General features: G+C 34.4%; 1 protein-coding gene and 1 long non-coding RNA gene across 5 annotated transcripts in view; one reads left to right on the forward strand and one right to left on the reverse strand.

The window, feature by feature from the left end:
- The window catches only part of cntnap5b (contactin associated protein family member 5b), a 269,502-nt gene that overhangs the window by 56,620 nt on the left and 194,397 nt on the right, over positions 1-18,485 (forward strand). For 3 of the 4 annotated variants that reach the window (XM_073861992.1, XM_073861991.1, XM_073861994.1), the window contains exons 3-4: positions 7,186-7,370; positions 7,902-7,965. The gene's annotated coding sequence lies outside the window, so the exon portion shown is untranslated. The remainder of the gene's footprint in view (positions 1-7,185; positions 7,371-7,901; positions 7,966-18,485) is intronic. The other variant, XM_073861995.1, reaches the window with a different exon arrangement.
- Positions 9,573-13,877, reverse strand: LOC129433984 (uncharacterized). The gene is made up of 5 exons (XR_012365876.1): positions 13,717-13,877; positions 12,914-13,459; positions 12,514-12,579; positions 11,356-11,532; positions 9,573-10,177 (listed from the first exon to the last, which is right to left on the reverse strand). It is a non-coding gene; the product is annotated as an uncharacterized lncRNA (long non-coding RNA).

The following is an 18,485-nucleotide window of genomic DNA, read 5'->3' on the forward strand; positions in this document are numbered from 1 at the left end:
AATTGAAGGCAAATGTAGAAGCGCGGACATCAATCAGTACCATCGAGCGGGCCACACGCTGTCAACAACACAGCCGCTGCGGATAAAGACGTCTTGGTCCGCAGAGTCCCGCACAAATCTACAACGCTTTTCCTTGACGTTGATAAAAATGACACAGAGTGACATATTTATACGTAAATAAGTTTTTTTTTCAGAAATAGAGATGCTTAAGATTTGACACAGCCTAAATGTGATCTCTACATTTCCTTTTGTGTAACTCATCTTTGGTTTTCCCTTATAATACTTAACCGTGAGTGTGAATTTATACTCAACAAATTGCCAGCTGTTTTCGCCACAAATACGGATTATCGTATTTTTGTGGCTCAGTTGGTAGAGCACGGCATTAGCAAAGCCAAGGTCATGGGTTTGATATCCAGGATAAATATGCAAATCCAGAATGACCTGTAAATGACTGTGTGTAAAACCATCTGCCTGATGCATTGATGTAGTGTAAATAAATTAATGTTATTTAGTATTTGAGTTATTATGTAAATTAAATTAAAAAATTATTTATAATAAATAGCCATGTGGTCATGTCTAACAACTGGATAATCCATTAAATTAAATACTTTATAAATGAAAGCTTCTTAAGGATATTTGAACATTTTTGGTAATTAAAAGTGCATAACTTTTGTCTCTCTATTGGCATCTCAGTTTGAAACATAAAATTGCAAGTAACTTTACGTACATATCTGTGACATTTCTTTAAAAATCCAACCACACAGCTCAAACATTCTTATTATAATTATTATAAACTTACGATTTTAAATCAGGGTAAGATAATGGAGACTGAGATAATGTAAACTTAATGCACTTGCTAAATAACAGATTTTTCATTATTTTTACCAAAACAAGTTGCGGAATGCAAAAAAAAATAATTTTATAATAATACTTTGAAAATCAATGAAAAAGTTACAACTGTACACCAGTACAGGTTTTTTTTTAAAATGTAACGATGCCAAAGCGCCCAGATATAATGAACCATTTGTTAAATCTAATGTATATCAAGCCTGATATTTAATGAGTTGGCTACAGTGTTGGGAGTAACACATTACAAAATATAATATATTACAGTAATATTTGTTTTTGCTGTAACGCAGTAATATAATGCATTACTGATAAAAAAAATTGGTAATATTTTACTCGTTACAGTCTTAGTAACGAGCGCGTTACAACAATGCAGTTCAAAAATAGACAGTGTTATTTTACATTTTTATTTTTGACCAATGCGCAGAAAAAAGCTGCGGGTAAAATAACGTTCGTATTTCTGTTTCTGGGTGCTGTATGCAGCATGTTCATTTTTACTTTAATTTTGTATTTGAACTGCGATTTGGACGCGGTGCGCATCAAATATAGATGTGTTTCTTAAAAAGAGCCGAATCTGGGAAGTCCGTGGCTGTATAAACATTGACTAAAGTGGTCGCAATCAGGTCCGGTAGCGCCGCACACGCATAAATCTGTGAATGAGAGCACTAAGTAAAAGCAACAGAAATTTTCTATCGGTCTCCTGTGCTAATTGAACCTCAGAAGTAAAGAGACTTTTAAAAAGCTTGCCTGTGCAACTACACCTACAAATTTTTGCCGCCTCTTCTGCGTCTGGTGTGAACGCACAGTAACTTTGCCCCTAATCCCCCTAACGTCACAGAGATGAAAGCAAATCGCAGATCGAGTAAACTTATTAGCCACCTCGTAAAATACGTAAACTGATTGTATTAAATTATCTTAAAATTAATTTTTGGGATTTACGTAATTTAATTATGTACACCAGTTCAACATGATTGAATCAATTTTCTTAAAATGAAATTAATGTTAATTTTGTTTTAAGAAAACGTAATTCAATCATTTGCAACCGGTGATCACAATTTTTTTTCAGTGTACGAATTGCCATGAGATTGCATTGATATATCAATTAATTTATTTTTATGTATAGACGGTTTCATCTGACGCACGTTTGATCATGCGATTGCGCGTCTGGTCAGAACTTTACTTCCGGTTTCTGTTTGTTTATTGGTCTGACTAGTTGCTAAACTAAACTCTTAAACGAATACCTCATCGAAAATAACAAATGTTTTGGTTTCCTAGGTAATCTAAGTGTTGTTTATTTTGCTTGTTATATAAATAAACTACTTTAAAAGTAATTTGTTGTTATTTATTCTTAGCCGAGTTTACCGGAAGTTACGTGATGACCACGAAAGCCGCTTGTTTATGTTGTTACTGCTGAAACCGTCTATAGCGAATTGAGTACAAACCTAAAGAGAAACATTTTCAATACAAATTTAGTTGTACTGCAGCGACTGACAATAAATCTTTTGTTTGATATGAGGTTTACAAGGAATACTGCTTTGCGAGATAAAGGGGACTGTAATAAGTAAAGCACACTAGAGAGTTACAAAGCAAATATAGAAATACACACTGGAACTGTAACAAAACTCCCATTTTCACAAAACTCGTGTGTTTTACGCAAATCTTGTGCAGTATAAACAGTAAAGCAAAATATGTACTGGTTGACATTTATTTACCATCATGCTTATCCATAATGTTTTTTCTTAATAAGGTTCAGTGTTTTGTAAAACAGCAGGTGTGGTTCCTCGTGTTGATGCAGTGTTTGTCTTCATTTAATTACCAACGTGACATTATTTATAGTTCGACTGTATTTTCGTGTCAATGATCGCAAACATTATTTGTCTAAATGTCACGATTAGGGACTCGCTCTCATTGCCTGAAACGCAGGACTTCAAATCTATAAATCTCTAGCGTGGCTGACCGTGAAGGCTAAAACCGGCATCCACCGGGATGCAAGATTAATAATCTAAACGTCGACCAATTCATCTTTCCCACGAACCCACTCTCTCCCCCTAGGGGCCAAATTTGCATTACTGTAGTTGTAACCAGATGTTTGTCCTCTGGCATGATCTACATACATAACTCCTGTATTTACATGGGTATAGCATGTGACTACGTCTCTATTACATGTAGGCTATTTATCAAGCTTGGAGGTGATAGAAAAGCTCTCAACAGCTAAAACAACCTCCGATTCTGTCAGGGGAAGCTCTTCAAAGACTACGTTCGAAGCTTTTAGGGAATGTTTTAATACCAACAACCAATTTAAGTTAGCTTTTTTCCCCCGACAGTTTTCAAAAAAACCAAAACATGTGTCACATGAAAAGCAAAGTGAAAGCAAACATCAGATTAGGATTTAAAACTTGACTACCGGTCTTTGAAATGCAAACAGATGCCTGTGGTGTTGTTGAGTCTGTAAAACGTCTGTTTGCATTACGTTGCCCCTCTGTGTGCCTTTAAAGACCGACTGTTTCCGATGCATTGATGTTTTTTTGATAATTTTTCAGAAGGAGCAACATCAACGTAAAAACAAGTGCGCCTTTTAGTAACAAAGCCTTCAAACGGCAACGCAACCTTCACAGTGAATAAACATGTCAAAATTGTAGTCTGATGTCTTTGAGCGTTAGCAGTCGATTATTTTAAAGTAAAAACAACCTTTTAACCATTTCAAACACAGCCGATAATCATCACACTCACTTTGTAGTTCATTACTATCCACCCGAACTGCGATATGCACTGATATATTTAACTTCAGTCTTTTGATGTCACCCCACACCAATTGGTTTGATCTCCATTTCTTTAATAGATCATCAAAGTGTTTTTGGCCTACAAAAAAAATGGTATTGTTGCTACATATGCTAGCAAGAAGCAGTGCGGCATTAATCTCGCATTTGTTTAATTAATAAGACGCGTCAAACTTCGCAGCACACACATTTTTTAATTGAGGCCTTTCTGTAAACATATCTAATGAAGTCTGTACCCGTGAACGGTGTACGAAATTATTTTCTGATAAAAACGCAACGTCGGTTCTCAATTATGAACCACCGTACTATACAAAGACATAGCACTGATACCAACCAATTAGTTTTGCTGGGTCATTTACATGTAAATTGCATGATGGTAACTAAAAAATGGAAGATATTCTCTTCCGGCAATTCGACTGACAAATGTGTTTATTTACAGATTGTGGCGTTGGTTCACAAACGTGCCTCTGGTCTGTTCATCCCCAAAGTAGTCGTAATTAGCAAACCACCTCCAGGTTTCAAAGGATCCCATCTGACATGCTATGAAATCATAGTTTTTATCAAAAAAAGAAAAAACGCTCGAATAAATAATGCTAAATGAGAACAATGACTAATACATTCTGATGCAGAGCAGATTATAAAGCGTCCTGTGGAGCTTTCGTCCCGTGGAGAAGATAGCGGCGCTCACTGTGACCTGCCATACAGAGTCGTGCTATTGGTTTTGAAACGCAACAGATTGAACTATGAAGTAACAGCGTATTTATAGCTCGGTTATATTGTGGGTGTTTATTGATGTAAATTCGCTAGGGGACAAAAATGTTGGCGGTGCTCACAGGTTGATCTTTCATATTTCAACCATATCGTGTGGAAGAATTGGAAACTGAAATATGATTAAATAAAAGCGTTTAACTTGCACATAATGGTGATAAACTAGGCAATAGAAAGGCCAAACGGATTCGATGGCTTCCCACCCACAGTCTCACCCCTGGCCTCGAGCGAAATTTATTTCGCAGCAAATACCAACATATTTACTCCTTTTGTTCAATATCCATATCACATCTTGAACCATCTAACCTTAACTAGAAAAAAGTAAAGTAGTCGACTAACTGAAATGAGATGGTCTTTGTTTGTTTGTGTAATTTGCATATGAATGTAAAAGTTTTTATCCAAAGCAACTTATTGTACAGTGCATTCAATGTATACATTTTTATCAATATTTGTTTTTTCTGGGATTTCGCCCTGCTAACACAATTTTCTATTAGTTTAACTACAGAAACACTATAATTGGTCTAAAGTTTCTACTTAGAATTAATCGTATAACACTTTATGATTGATATAAAATATAAACCAGCACTGTATTTTTGCAATTTTTACAATAACATACAGCAGGGCTAGTCAACTGTAGGTCTGCGGGCCAAATGCGGCCCTCCAATCATCCTTATCCGGCCTGCCGGTCATCTTTGTCTGATTTAAAATCAGCGTGGTTACTTTTACCTAAAAACGCCTAAAAACCGAAAGGAGAATCAGCTATGGGATGCCAACCATCTGCGTAATTATCGGATCCAATTTGAGTTATGGATGCATAAAAAAGTGATGTATTTCAGTGTGTTCCAATCAAAACACTGTGTGCACTTTGCACATTACATGAATTTTCTGTACTTCATTTTTTTTGTAGCAACAAAATATAATATTGATGTTAAATGTCTGTTTTGAATTTTAATTAAAGTTTTAAGAGTATTTAATACGTTTATAAGAAAAAAATTATTTATTTGAGAATTTGAAAGTATTTATGTGGCAATATTTGAAACTATCTGTATCTTATTGTTTATAAAATATTCTTTGCTAGTCCTGTTTTTTTTCGTCTGGGCTTTATTTGCTCAAATATTTATTTGCTGCATGAGGGCCAGGTGATAATGTTCTGGAATGTGGGGTGGGGGGTATAGGTAGGGTGTAACCAAAAACAACACTGTCTGGCAAGCTTATTGTCCTCTATTTATAATCCTAATATCACCTATACCTAGGGTAGCCATTCGTGCCAGTTCCGCCGGACACGTCCCGAACATGTTTTCGGGTTTGTTCTCCGGAAGTCGCGTCGCTCGACCGCATACGTCATCACATTTCAGTTAAAATACATGAAAAAAATTAAGATTTATTTATTTTAAGACATACAATCATTGTAGTTTCAGTCTTACCTTGAAATGTAACGGTTGCTTTTCTGAAATTAAACCCGAAATATTAAATGATGTATGCGGTCGACCAACGCGACTTCCGGAGAACGCAAAAACATGTTTGGGACGTGTCCGGCGGTACTGGCACGAATGGCCACCCTAGGTATAGGTGATATTAGGATTATAAATAGAGGACAATAAGCTTGGCAGACAGTGTTGTTTTTGGTTACTGATAAGTAAATTAATAAGGAAAAATAAATGTAGCTCTTGACACGGATTTAAGATTAAATTGAAATTTTATTACGACTGCCACTAGGGGGCGAACCTCGACCGTCGTGTCTGGATGTAGTGTACAATTGAAAGGCGATTTAGCCTATATATCAGTAGCGGCCGGTGACTTCTTTTTTTCGAGGGTGCACGATGCAAAGTTCGTCACTACGTGTATGTAGCCCGTCATTTGTGTGGTTCGCAATTTCAAAATATGTGTTCTGCGTGTCGAGTAATCCTATGTGCATCATGTGTCTTGTCAAAAAAAGTGCCTGGTGCAGACGCGTCTAAAGGGTTTAAGATAAAAGATACGCTCGCGTTTGCCAGATCCTCGCATAATCTCATGCATAATCAGAGTTTAGTGTTAAGGGAGTGTTTTGCGTGTATTTTGTGAACGTGAGCATCTCTTTTATCATAAATGGTTTTGGCACTTATTTTGACAAAACACGTGATACACATGGTTAACATGACACAACAAACACATATTTTGAAAACACGAGCAACACACATGACACTCCGAACACATATTTTGAATTTGCGCCCCTTGGAAGAGCAGTCCCGAGCCGCTATATCTTTAAAATGTTAAAAAAGAAAACATGAAGTGCAATTTTAGTTATTAGCAAAATACTGAATACATGTGCATCTTTTTTTGAAAATTATTTATGACCTATAACTAAAAGTAACCAAAAAAACATAAGTTATAAAAAGGCAGATTTTAGTTTCTTACTGTATTTCAGGGGTCTTTAACTACTTTTCTTCGAGGGACAGATTTTAAAATTATAAATATGATATGGGCCAAACTTTTACCCTTATTTTTACCTTTTACATTTTTTACTATAAAAGGTAAAAATAAGGTAAAAGTTTACAACTTTAATCATATTTACAACTTTAAAATCTAACCCCTGACATACAGTAAGAAGCAAAAATGAACCTTACTATAGGCAGCAATAATGTTGCGCAGAATTAGCTATCCATTTGTGTACTATATGTTGAAACATTGACAGGTTGACCGTTTTATGACTACCTGACTTGTAAAGGCAAGCAGTTTCACAAGCTCTGCTTTGCACTTGATGCCACGAGGTGAAGGGGTCGCCTGACGTTCGATTGATTGTGTGTTTTAATTGCAGCTCGACGGATGATAGTCGCATCAAGAGGCTTTGAAATGTAAATGTTAAAGAGAGCTCGGTCTGTGGAGCACCGGGTTACCTTGGTAACTTCAAAGGCTCGTCCTTGAGAGAAGCATCAGGCCGTAAGTGCAGACGTTGGCATGGAGCTCCGAAATAGGAGACAATGAGGACATATTTACATTTCGGTGAGAGGATAAGATGGGAAGGATAAATTTAGTGTTTTAATTTCTGATGCTTTAACATTCTTATTAACAGTTGTTTTAGTACTTACTGTATATTAAACAACCAAAGCAAGGTTGTACTAAAGTAGGCCTACTATTAATTATAACAAAAGTGTCAAAAAAGTTTGTTTGTGTTTGACGCTGGAAGGAATAAACTTTTTTGGTTTGTTTATTTAGACTGAAATTTTTGTGTCGTTTGTAATAATAATAAAACATTTTAAAATGACATTAAGTGTTGTAGAGGTGCTTCAAAATATTTTGATCGAACAAACAACATTGATGATGGCACATACAGCCTGGAGCAATGGTGTAAGGCAATAACATAAAGGAAAAAGGAATAAAATCTAATATACACCTGTGAGCTTCGAGCGACTGGAACGTCAATTTGGCATAAATAATTGAAGTGGATCTGTCTCCATTGAGTTTGTGTGCACATCTTTCGTCCATTTTGCTTTATTCAACCTGATGTGATTTTTTTTTTTGATATGTTTATAGCTTATTGGTTCAGTCGGGTCACTGATGTAATGTAGAATCCTCCAGCTCCAGTTTACAGGAAGTGGTAAGAACTTCATATACACTAAAAACGGAAATGTTCATTTTGTGCTATTTAACACATTATGTGTCGATTTTGTGTTCAAATAAATAAAAGGGACATCAGAAGTTGTGTTACATGTTCCAATAATAACACAGAGATGTGTTGGGGACAACACACTAAAATATCAAAGATGGTAATGTTGGTAAAACAACTGTTTGTTTTTACAGTGTAATAATCCCATATGGAAATAATGTAGTATACTTCAGTTTTAACTACAGTAAACTAGTAAAATTCCTAGATACTACAGTGTGTATTAACCTTACCGTGGTAAATACAGTATTAAAGTATAGTGCAGTATTTACTACAGTTCATCAATTAACTATAGTTAATACTAAAGAATACTATAATTTACATAAACAAGTGTAGTAAAACTGTAATATAGTACAGTATACTACAATTTATTACGGTTTACTATGGTAAATACTAAAGTATACTACAGTGTTTTCTACAGTTTATCAATTCACTATAGTTAATACTTCAGAATAAGGGATGCATAACGATTAATCGCGATTCATCTATAGCAGAATAAAAGTTTTTCTTTACTGTACATCATATATGTGTGTGTGTAAACTGTGTATAATAATTATGTTTATATAAATATGCACACATGCATGTATAATTTTAAGAAAAAAAATATTTTTATATATTAAGTATTTATACTTATACATTTGTATATTTATGTATAATTTATATTTAATATATATGTAAACTTTTCTTAAATATATACCTGCATGTATGTGCATTTATCTTTACAAAGTTATTATACACAGTTCACACACATATATGATGTAAACAAAAACTTTTATTCTGCTATAGATGTATCACGATTTATCGTTATGCATCCCTATTCAGAATACTATAATTTACATAAACAAGTGTACTGTAGTAAAACTATAATATAGTAGAGTATACTACAGTTTACTATAGTAAATATTAAAGCATACTACAGTGTTTTCTACAGTTTATCAATTCACTATAGTTAATACTACAGAATACTATAGTATACATTAACAAGTGTAGTAAAACTATAATATAGTACAGTATACAACAATTTACTACAGTTTACTATAATAAATGCTAAAGCATACTACAGCGTTTTCTACAGTTTATCAATTCACTATAGTTAATACTAAAGAATACTTTAATGTACATAAACAAATGTAGTAAAATATAATATAGTACAGTATACTACAGTTTACTATAGTAAATATTAAAGTATACTACAGTGTTTTCTACAGTTTATCAATTCACTATAGTTAATACTACAGAATACTATAATTTACATAAACAAGTGTAGTAAAACAGTATAAACAGTACACTGTAAAAAATTGACTGTAGAATTTACAGGATTTAGCTGGCAAAAAAGTTGCCAATAAAGTTCTGTAAAAAAATTATTAATTGCTGTAAAATGGACTGCAGCATTATACTGTAAAGCAATTTACAGCTAATTGTTGTTTGTAAAATACAGTACTTTGTTGTTTATTTTACAGTTAAAATTAATTACACTTGTATTATGAGTTACAGTATTTTTTTGCAATTCCAATAAATTACAGTATATAGTTGGCAACTAGAGTTGCCAATAAAATCCTGTAAATTCCCCAAAACCCAAGATGATATTGTAATAGGTTTACATTCAAATGCTGTAAAGAATTTTTACTACATCATTACACTAATATATTTACCAAATCTATTCCTGTAAATACAGGAGAATGAAAACTGAATTAAATGTAATTTACAGAATAATGCAACCAAAGTCAGAGGTGCTTCAAGAACAACATTTATTAAAACTGACAGCAAAGTACTTTCAAAGAAATGATGTTGTTTCAGCAACTATTCCACTCAATCCTGAATATTCTAAAACAATGGCATCTATAAAACATCTAAACACGGTTTGTGTTACATTTAAGATCTTGTTGAATCTGTGTTAGAACATGACATAACTTGTATGTCTAGAAACACAAGTGTTCAATCACAGAACTGGCCTATTTACAACATGTTTTGGTCTTTATACATGAACAAGAACTTACATGCGTAACCATTCAAAGTCCAATAATTTTCTGAAAAGAGTACACACATGAGGGTTGATGGTGTTGTTTCTCTTCTCAGAGGCGTTTCCACTTTTTTGCCTCTTGATGCTGTCTTGATGCCAGTGGTAGCTGTGATTCCAACAAAACATCTGCACAAAGAACAAACAAAAATAAATTTTAAAATATACATGTATATATGTACATTTACATACAAATGTACATACACTCTCAGAAATAAAGGTACAAAAGTTGTCACTGGGACAGTACCCTTTCAAAAAGGTACACCTTTGTACCCAAAGAGTACATATTAGTACTTTGAACTGCCAAAATGTACCTTAAAAGGTACATATTTGTACCTAAATGGTACATATTAGGACCTTTTTTAAAGGGTACTGCCCCAGTGACAGCTTCGTACCTTTATTTTTGACAGTGTATAAACACTTAAATATCATATGGTAGCATGGGTACTTTCCTGGTGTGTGTGTGTATATATAATTTTATTTTTCAAATGAAAATAGTATAATGCAGGAAAAAAAAAACATCTACAGAGTGCCCACATAACGTTACGTTACGTGATGAAATCCAGTAAGAAAAAATTAAACAAAAATTGTAAAGAAGTTAGTATTAAAAGGCTTGCATTTTAGACAGCATAATTCCTGTTTTTTCACCAACAAAAATAATTACAAACGCAGCCACTGTTTTAATTATCTGAGGACAAGAATGGTCTCTTTTAATTAACCTGTCCATACTCTAAAGTAAGAACCTTATGTTACCATATTTATCTATAAATACAACATATACACCAGGAAAGTACACATTTTAAAAAAGTTGTTGTCAACCTTTTTTCTTTTCAACCTATTGTCCAAAACAATGTCAAAAGCCTTATTTCTACCAAATAAAATATACTAGAGCAGGGGTGCCCAACCCTGTTCCTGGAGGGCTACCATTCAGCAGATTTTAGTTCCAACCCCAATCAAACACAGCTGAAGCAGCTAATCAAGGTGTTCAGGGTTGCTTAATAATTACAGACAGGTATTGGTGTTGGAGCTGGGTTGGAACTGAAGTCTGCAGGATGGTAGCCCTCCAGGAGCAGGGTTGGGCACCCCTGTACTAGAGCTTGGCATGCCTACACAATGTAAATTTGTTACAAAAACATCCAAACAATAAGAAATCTATTGATTTTTGATTGTTTTAGCTTATCATGCTTGTTTTGTTGTATTTTGAATAACTGTCATTTAAAAGTCTTAAGGCTTACTTGGGGGGTCCCATCCCCCTGGTTGAGAAACACTGCTATAAAACAAATAGCTCCCTATGTGAATATAATTACCTTTGAACAAATTCAAGTGTGGAGTATGCCTCCCTCTGGTAAACCAGGTTGAAGTTGTAGTATGATGCGAACAAAGCTGCAAATCCAGCCACAAGGTTGGGGTGTGGATTCACAACCACCTGACCGTCCATACTCAGCATCCACTGAGTTGCATTGAGGATTTCACCTAAAATTAATCTTAAAAACAAGAAATATAAAATGTAAGAGAAAATATAACAGTCAACATTTATTGAACAAATACAACAGATTTCAAAACATTGTTGTTTTTATGTATTCTTGAGACATGAGAAGCAAATGTGAAGTTAACACTAAATGTCCTCTCACAGCTCTTAAAAGGGCATTTTATCTTCCTGCCTTCATCTATATGGTCTTTTAAAGGAACACGCCCAGATTTTGGGAATTTAGCTTATTCACCGTATCCCCCAGAGTTAGATAACTCCATACATACCTTTCTCATCTTCATGCGTGCTGTAACTCTGTTTGACGCAGCCCCCGTTAGCTTAGCTTAGCACAAAGACTGGAAGTGAATGGCTCCAGCTAGTATACTGCTCCTAATAAGTGACAAAATAACGCAAACATTTTCCTATTTATGTGTTGTGATTTGTATAGTCACACCGTGTACAAATAACAAGGTGATATGAGACACAACTATCTTTTAACAGTATACAATATACTCGTCAGACAGAGTTACAGCACGCACAGAGATGAGAAAGGTATGTATGGACTTATCTAACTCTGGGGGATACGGTGAATAAACTAAATTCCCAAAATCTGGGCGTGTTCCTTTAAATGTCCAATAAAGTCCTTTAGGCTTGTACATGTGAAATTACAAACTTAAATTTGTCAAGTCATTGTGGTGCCTGTTTGCTCAAATCTGACACTTCTACGATACCCTCTTAGGTCTCTGTTTAAATGAGACTTGAATGCTGAAATTTTTTGAATGCACGGGAGCATTCAGGTACTCCACATGTAAAGGAACAAGTTACGAACATTACTGTGTACTTTCATATGCTGAGTAAAGCCTATAATAGTATTGCTCTCATGCTGACACAACTTGCAGTGATACATGTCTAAAAATACTTTATAAAATAGCAAAGTCAACAGTGAAGTATAGCATCCATCCATGAAAAAGGGCAGTGTACACAGTGGGTTTTTCACCTTTTCTCATTTGTCTCACACCACCAGTCCTATCAGGTTAGAGTTGCAATCTCTGCTGTCTCGTGCCTGAAAAACAATGTTAAACTTAATTACACTCCAACTTAACCAAATTTCACGTTTAAAACAACACTGCAAGCACCTATACTAACATGTAAAAAGTGAACAACAAACTGGAAAATTAATTACATCTGACTATGTTGGCTAATGTTATAAAATATTTCTTGTCGAAATAACAGGCATCAAATTGCTTCACATTAACTTAAGTATGACACAATTAATATGTTAAACACTACCTTAAGTAAGGAAAATAAACTGACGAAATAAACTAGAATAGAAAATCGCAGCATCCAACCATATTTTCTAAGATAAGAGCAAATACGCATTTATCGTGTAACCTTACGTTCGTTTTCTTTCACAAGCAATTCAATTTAAATGTCACGTTCATTTAACAGCAATCCAAAATACTTTAACAAAATGGCAACAGACTACAGCCGTATGCAAAAATAAAACGTCCTGTATGATGTTTTTGGTGCACAGCCTGAAGTTGACCCGTATGACGTGACATCTTTGCTGCCTTGCGCCTGAATTCAAAACTACTGCACATTCAACTCAGATATAACGCGGGTATTATGTTAAACATGTTGACGTGCCCTTAGTAAGGAGTATAAGCTGGCGAAATAAACTAGAAATTTGCACGATATTCAACCATATCTAATTTTTAAACTGGCAGCAAATAACGTACGCGTTTATAACGTAGTTTTCTTTAACAAGCAATTCAGTGTCGCGTTTAATTAACAGCAATGGTCTAAAAACACTTTAGCACGCATCCATGATAAAATGCACAGCATGTACAATGTTTTTTCCCTTTAAGTTTGAAGATTCGTCTCACCACCTTGCAGTCCAGCCGTTACGAGACCCCTCGCGCTTTTTGCTGCCTCGCTCATGCCTGAAACAAACATCTGAAACGTTATAAAGTTAATGACACATAACTACCAAATGTAACATTTAAAATAATGTAAAGAATTTAATTTTATATTTTGCTACATGTCTTAATGACACGCTGTTGTGAAATACAAATTATTAACATCTGTTATGTTAATAATATCTGGTATAGCGGTCGCATACCAAATATCATTATTTAAATGACCATAATAGTACTTAGTTTAATACTGTACTATATTTGAATGATTTACGTGAACTTACCAACAATTTTGAATGATGACTCTTCAGTGTTCATGTCCATTTCAAATGTAAATACACCCACGCAATCCCATGATGCCATTTCACAATTAATTTTTGTAAAAACATATGATATACAGTGGCAACACCTTCTGCCTGTAAATTCAATTACAGTTTAAATGAAAATATACTATTAACAGCTGTAATACCTTTTTTACCCATAATGCATTGTGAACAACACTAAAATCTTGTAAAATGTTAAAACAGGAATTTCCTGTAAAATTTTGCTGTAGAAACTACAGCAATTTGTTACAGTGTATAGTACAGTATACTTTAATTTACTAGAGTTTACTATAATACATACTAAAGTATACTACAGTATTTACTACAGTTTATCAATTCACTATAGTTTATACTACATAATACTATAATTAACATAAACAAAGTGCAGTAAAACTATAATATAGTACAGTATACTACAATTTACTATAGTTTACTTTATTTTACTATATTTTCTACAGTTTATCAATTCACTATAGTTATTAATTTAGAATACTATAATTTACATAAAGAAGTATAGTAAAACTATAATATAGTACAATATACTACAATTTACTATAGTAAAATACTAAAGTATACTGCAGTGTTTTCTACAGTTTATCAATTTACTATAGTTAATACTTCAGAATACTATAATTTACATAAACAACTGTAGTAAAATTATAATATAGTACAGTATACTACAATTTACTACAGTTTACTATAGTAAATACTAAAGTATACTGCCGTGTTTTCTACAGTTTATGAATTCACTATAGTTAATACTAAAGAATACTTTAATGTACATAAACAACTTTAGTAAAATTATAATATAGTACAGTATACAACAATTTACTATAGTCATTACTAAAGTATACTACGGTGTTTTCTACAGTTTATCAATTTACTAGTTAATACTTCAGAATACTTTCATGTACATAAACAACTGTAGTAAAATTATAATATTGTACAGTATACTACAATTTACTATAGTAAATACTTAAGTATACTTCAGTGTTTTCTACAGTTTATGAATTTACTATAGTTAATACTGAAGAATACTTTAATGTACATAAACAAAGTGCAGTAAAACTATAATATAGTACAGTATGTACAACCATTTACTACGGTATATTACAGTATTTTTACAGTTTATCAATTTACTATATTTATTATTTTATAATACTATAATTTACATAAACAAAGTGTAGTAAAACTACAGTATACTACAATATACTACAGTCTACTATAGTAAATACTAAAGTATACTACAGTGTTTTTTACAGTTTATCAATTCACTATAGCTTATACCACAGAGTACTACAGTAATACAGTAATATACATTAACAAAATGTAATAGCTATAATAATATACTACAGCATAGCATACTACAATTTACAAAGTTTACTTAATACTAAAGTATACTACAAGATATTTTCACGTGGGATAAGTTTTTCATATTTTTTTAATTAAGTCTTTCTTATTTGTGCAAAACTTTGATGCCTTCAATGTTATTATAAATGCATTCAATCCATACATTTTTTATCAGTATGCGTGTTCCCTTGGGTGTCAATCCATTACCTTTTGTTGAGCTACACGAATAATCGTATTAAAACAGCCCAAGATTTCCAGATTACGAGTCTCTTTCATCTCAACATGTCTGATCTTATAAGCGCATGTTCCAAAGCCGATTTAACTGACACATGTCTGGTTAGGTAGCGGTGATAAAGCTCAGAGACACAGGTACGTCTCTTTCATTGTGCAGGCAGGCCAAAAGCTCCTCGGAGGCAAGCGGCGGACAGGAGCTGTCATATCACCAGTTTTTTTTACAAACGAATAGAAACAGTCATGTGATGGAGCTTCTGTCCTCATCTTGGATGAAATGGTGGATTATGCTCTCTAAATTCCTCTCCAAGGAGCATCGGGAGAGCTGAGAAATCCACGCCGCTTGGTGGAGAGGATTAATGCGGAGCTTTACTTTAGGCCCCATTATGTTTATCCGCGGTGGCGAATTGAGAAAGTGGCGTATTTTCGGCGTCTGAGGCTTGAGTGTTTACCCATCAGATGAACTTCTGTGGATGTGTCAGAAAAAAAAAAGAATTGATTCAAAATCAAGCAAACAGCTCCAAATGTCAACACAATTATGGCTTTTGGCATTAGATTCATTACAGAAGTTGCTCATTCGAGATTGAAATTGTCACAGTTATCGAGACAAATTAAATGCCGTGGCCTGACAGCTTACGCATGGCATGAAAATTGCTATTTTTGCTCACTTGTTTGGTTTCCACTAAATTTCTTTTTACGCCTTGTAATAAAAAACCTATTTAAATGAGTGGTTGCATTAGATATTAAAGGAGGGGCGTTTTTCAAGACGAATATTTTTACTATTCCACATTAAATGTAAGAAAGCTATCCATAGGTTTTAAACACTGTGTCACCATTAAAATATTGTCATATTTGTTTTGATTAGCCATTTTTGTTTAAATCTGCATTTTTTCTTCACATTTGCTTCTAAAGCCGCCTTTCCAATGTGCACGACAAACAACGCTAAAAAAAGGGATTGTTTCAATGGTTGCATAAAATATAGACAAACCCAACCTTTGGGTTGAATTAACCTAGAAATGTCCATATTTTATCCAACCATGGGTTAAAAGAATCCAATATTTTTAGCATTGCATTCCATCCAGTTTCATTCGTACTTAAAGGGATAGTTCACCCAAAAATGAAAATAATGTCATTAATGACTCACCCTCATGTCGTTCCAAACTCGTAAGACCTCTGTTCATCTAAAGATGTTTTATATTTAGTCTAAGAGCTTGTTGACCCTTCATTGAAAATCTACGTACGGTATACTGTCCATGTCCAGAAAAGTAATAAAAACATCATCAAAGTAGTCCATGTGACATCAGTTGGTCAGTTAGAGTGTGTTGAAGCATCCAAAATACATTTTGGTCCAAATATAAAAAAATTACGACTTTATTCAACATTGTCTTCTCTTCCGCGTCTGTTGTAAACCGCATGCGCGAAACTAAAGTCACGTGACTGCATGATGACGTGTTATACTCAGACATGTTTGCGAAGAACTGCAGTGACGCAGCTGAGGTGTTATTCTCAAACATGTTTGCGAAGTTTTTGTTTCCAAACTTACAGCGTGCATCTCCCTCAGACTGTAAACGGAAAAAAAACAGCTGGGGCGCACCAGATAACACTTTATCCGCGTCTACAGTACCTACATTTTCAATGAAGGGTCAACAAGCTCTCGGACTACATTTAAAACATCTTAAACTGTGTTCCGAAGATGAACGGAGGTCTTACGAGTTTGAAACGACATGAGGGTGGGTCATTAATGACTTTTTATTTTTATTTCTTAGTAAACCATGCCTATGGAACTGGATTGAATGCAACGCTAAAAACTCTGGATTGTTTTAACCCATGGTTGGATAAAATATGGACACTAGTTCAACCCAACGGTTGGGTTTGTCTATATTTTATAGTATATTAAAGTATAGTATACTTTAAAATGTACGACTTTATTCAGCATTGTCTTCTCTTCTGCATCTGTTGTGAAGCGCATGCGCGAGACTAAAGTCACGTAACTGCAGTTAAGCAGATGACGTGTTATCCTCAGACATGTTTGCGAAGTTTTTTTTTTCAAACTTACAGCGTGCCCCCCCCCTTAGACTGTAAACAAAACCCGGGCGCACAAAAAAAAGCTGGGGCGCACCAGATAACACGTCAGCCGCGTCACTGCAGTCACGTGACTTTAGTCTCACGCATGTGCTTCACAACAGTCACGGAAGAGGACACAATGCTGAATAAAGTCGTTTTTTTTTTTTTTTTGACCAAAATGTATTTTCGATGCTTCAACACATTCTAACTGACCCACTGATGTCACATGGACTACTTTGATGATGTTTTTATTACCTTCTGGACATGGACAGTATACCGTACGTAGATTTTCCATGAAGGCAGCTCTCGGACTAAATATAAAAACATCTTAAACTGTGTTTTGAAGATGAACGGAGGTCTTACGAGTTTGGAACGACACGAGGGTGAGTCATTAATGACATTATTTTCATTTTTGGATGAACTATCCCTTTAACGAAATATGCAAATATATACTTAAATGTCTATCTATTCCTATAGTGTGATATTAAACATAAATTGACTAAAGCCGCCTTTCCACTACACATGACATTCTGACACGACTGTCGGAGTTCGCCACCTAGTGGCAGTTGTCATGAAAGTTATTTCAGTCGCCAGTGAAGGTTATTTTAAACTTGACAGTTGAGATTTTGATGTTGATATTTTACCTAACAATGGGTTGAGAAACCCAACATTTTTTTGTTTAAAAGCCCCTTGCACGTCAAGTCGCCATAAAATGTAATTTATGAGAACATAATATGTATATGTTGAGATTTAATTTTATAAAATTTTGAAAGTTAAACCGAACATGCACGAGTTCTCTCCGTGTCTTTATAATGTCCTGAAATGTGTGAGCAATTCCTTGCATGGTCTTGCTTCATTCCCTGTCACCTTTAGATTTCATTTGTGAGGGCTCTCTAGGGCCAGAACCGTTTTTCTCCGGGGTCCACCCTGGTCCTGCCTCCTCTCCGACCTTCACAGGCCTCCCGGTTTTCAACGTCATCTCCAACATTAGCTGGAGAAAAATTAGTCCTCTCTCTTCTGGAGTCAGCTCATTTTTCTTCCGCTGTCAAAACGTATGCCGGCGTGCCGCCTCGTATACCTACAGT

This window comes from Misgurnus anguillicaudatus, chromosome 23, assembly GCF_027580225.2.
Source record: "Misgurnus anguillicaudatus chromosome 23, ASM2758022v2, whole genome shotgun sequence".
NCBI lineage: Eukaryota > Metazoa > Chordata > Actinopteri > Cypriniformes > Cobitidae > Misgurnus > Misgurnus anguillicaudatus.